This window comes from Asparagus officinalis, chromosome 5 (genome assembly GCF_001876935.1).
Source record: "Asparagus officinalis chromosome 5, Aspof.V1, whole genome shotgun sequence".
Lineage (NCBI taxonomy): Eukaryota > Viridiplantae > Streptophyta > Magnoliopsida > Asparagales > Asparagaceae > Asparagus > Asparagus officinalis.
The window spans coordinates 109,236,965-109,240,763 of NC_033798.1; positions in this window are offsets into that span (position 1 = coordinate 109,236,965).

Sequence of the window (3,799 nt, forward strand, 5' to 3'; positions counted from 1 at the left end):
TGCGCTTGCGGATTTGCCCTATCAAGTTTTTGGCGCCGTTGCCGGGGACTACGGTGTTAATATTGAGTGCTTACGTTATTAAGCTAGACTAGATTTTTTTTATTTCTCTTTGCTTCTCACTTTCTTTTATGCAAGGGAATCAAACAGAAGTAAACGACGAAAACAATCCTGAACTATCGGTGACCCTGTCAAAATGACAGCACTGAACTTGTAAACAACTAAACAAGTAATAATGAAGTTGCAGAATTATCAAAATAAATTATTAACAGGCTGCTATATAACACTCGTGTCTATTGCATGCAGATTTCATTCGGATGGTACTTCAATAAGAAAATTTTAGCAAGAAATCAGATATTCCATCTAAAAAGACATGGTTCTACATTTGTTTCCAACAAAGATAATTTGATCAAAAGTACCATATATGCATCTTTCAATACAGGAACTTCGTGGAACATAAAAAAATTCACAATACAGCTACACAAAAAGAGACAAAAAAACAGAGAGGATATCCATAACATTGACACTCCGATCTTAATGAACCAAGGAAATTTGCAATGGCAAAAAAAAGTTCTCATTTGCAAAGCATCTATAAAACAGGTTTTCCATCCTTTTAAATATGACACGGCAGAGCAACAATGAATCATAATGCATTAACTACAATATAAATTTTATCAGGCTCTCATCAGATTTCTTTTGGACCAACGAATTTGAAGAACAGTTCGACAAATATTTCTAATTCCCAAGGCATTCAATAACATTCATTAACTTGACAAAGCAATCGTGTGGCATAAACCTGTCACAATAGATGGGCAGCAAAACAATAGAAGCGCTCAATGAGATCGAAAAGTATCACCTCTTCTATAGTCAAAATCAAACAGAGTTGATTCATCTAAAATGAAGCTTAAAAAGTTCAAACATAAAAGCTAACTCCTAGATTGAATCTTACCAGGTTTGGAATAAAAACCAACTATTATCGAAAATTGACTTCTAAATACACTGATAATCTCATATTATAGAAATATCCATAAACAGGTACCGAACAGAATGGGAATCCTGTGAAAGCATATATACTTTGTAAAGAGTTAGAAATACCTGTGAGCCTCAAAAAGCTTATCATCAGAGCCCTCATTTATATAGTTCATTGCAAGCAGCCGGTTCTGCAAGAAGTTAATTGCTTGAGAAAATTTCATAGAAAGCACCAGAAGAATCAAACAGCATAGGTAATTTCTACTTAGCATTCAGTACATGATTCATGACTTAGATATTGAATGTCTAAACATCCAAGAATCTACCAGAACATCTAGACTGGAAGACGATATATTGTAATGATGTAAAACTCAATACATGTTACGGCAGGAAAATTTCAGTAGAATTACAACCAACAGCAACCTCAACTAATGAATAGAATGTTATGGAAAAAATAGGTCACGCTATACAAATAAATTCTGAATGCTTTATTGACACTGATAGATAGTACTATTTTTTTTCCTTAGCTTCCAATATACATAAAGAGTAATGCTTCATAAGATCCACGAATAGCTGATATTTTGTGAATAGTTTATTCATAAGAAGATTTACAGAAACCATGCCCCGAAAAACAGTTGAATGAGAATATTAGTGAATGATTCACCAATATGTCAATGTAATAATACAAAAAATGAGCTAGATTTTTGCAGTAACTAGTAAAAGAAAAAGTAGGTAGAAAGAACATGTGCTGTGTTTCACTACATACTAGCAAAAAACCAAGCTTCCAACATAAATAGTGACGCTTCATAAGATCCATGAATAGTTGATATTTTGTGAATAACTTATCCATAAGAAGATTTACAGAAACCATTCACCGAAAAACGATTGAATTAGAATATTAGCGAATGGTTCACCAATTCGTCAATGTAATAATACAAAAAATGAGTTAGATTTGTAATAACTAACTAGCAAAAAACAAGCATATACATAATAACCTCTAATACTGCAAAAACAGAGTGCATGAATTGTGAATTCCTCCAATAAGGTTATAATTATCGATAGAAATGAATAACTACATGTAGGCGTCAAAAAATGCTTACAGACATTCAAACACCACTCAAGACGATATAGAAGAACAATATACACGTCATCAAGCAACATATGGCGGCGCGGCAGGACATGGTGCCGCGGCTATGGCGCGGCAGACCAAGGTGCCGCGGCTAAGGCGCGGCAGACCAAGGTGCCGCGGCTAAGGCGCGGCAGCCTATGGTGTCGCGGCTTAACCGCTGCAACCTATGGTGCCGCGGCAGTTAAAGCAGGATGCTACAGCAGTTATAATACAGTTATCTGATGATTATTTAAAGTCCACGTGGCGGAGTATCAGAAATAGAACGTGTGCTGATGTGGAAAAGCAGTTAAACCACGAAAAAGGTGGTTAAAGGTCGTGGGAGAACTGTTTCAAACACGTATGAACGTGGGTGTAACTGCCCCTTTAGCCGCGGCAGTGTCGACTGCCGCGCTCTTTGGCCGCGACAGTGTCGACTGTCGCGCCCTTTAGCCGCGACAGCATCAGCTGCCGCGCCTAAAGAGACAGTTATTGACCAGCTATTTCTTCAGTTATCGTCTAAGGAGGCTATAAATACCCCCCTATAGCCATCATTGACAGGGGCTGAGCATTTTCCAGAGAGATTAGAGCAGAGAGCCTTGAGTTTTGGTGAATTAGAGCAAGAGAGAGAGTCTTCCTTCTTCACAAACATCCTCAAGAAGCTTCTAGCGAGTCCTAGAGATCTAAGCTCAGACTTGATCTTTGGAAGAGTGAACATCTTACATCGATAAGATATTCGCTTCAAATTCTTACTTCGATAAACGAAGGAAGAATCATTAAACCCCTCACGGTTCAATCAGAATCTGTGATTCGGTGGTCCACGGGCTAACGCGCCTCCGGCACAGGCAAAGATCCCACGCAAGCAGCGATCCAAACAACGGTCCTGCGTTTGTTTTTCAAGAGTTGTAATTTTCCTTTTGTTGTGTAAAAGAAGTCTTATAAAAAGACTATCTCTTTTGAATTTGTTGTAATCGACCGAAGATATAATGAATTACATGATGATGAATTGATATAGGTTCTTGGTGAAAGTTTAAATCTTTGAACTTGATTTCTAGTGTTTTAATTTTGTTGATTCGCTTGATCACCGTATTAGCAATCATAGGTAATTAATTGAAGGACTGAAAGGTGAAGATTAATACCGGATCTCTAGAAATTAAGCAGGGAGCTCGAACCACGAAAGTAGGCTAGATTCCTTGGGGATTTGATTTGGATTAGTATAAATCTTAATGGGTTTAATTTAATCTTGATTCCACGAAAGTAGGTTAATTGAGATTGATTAGGCACGATCTTTAGACCTTGAAAGAGGCTTTAGATTAATTTAGGCTAATTCACCCTTTCTAGATTAAACCAACACCAAGAATTGAAATAATTCATCATTGAACACCTAAGTTGTGGTGATAACCCAATCCTAGTCCTTCATTATATTGAATTCCATCCGATTAGTTGTTTATTTTATTTCTTTTATTAAATCTCTTCTAATTTACTCATTGATTTAGCTAGTTGAAAACGTGAAACTTGGTAGATAACCCCTAGTCCTTGTGGGATCGACCTTGATAGCTACAACGAGTCCGTGCGCTTGCGGATTTACCCTATCAAGTTTTTGGCGTCGTTGCCGGGGACTACGGTGTTAATATTGAGTGCTTACGTTATTAAGCTAGACTAGATTTTTTTTATTTCTCTTTGCTTCTCACTTTCTTTTATGCAAGGGAATCAAACAGAAGTAAACGA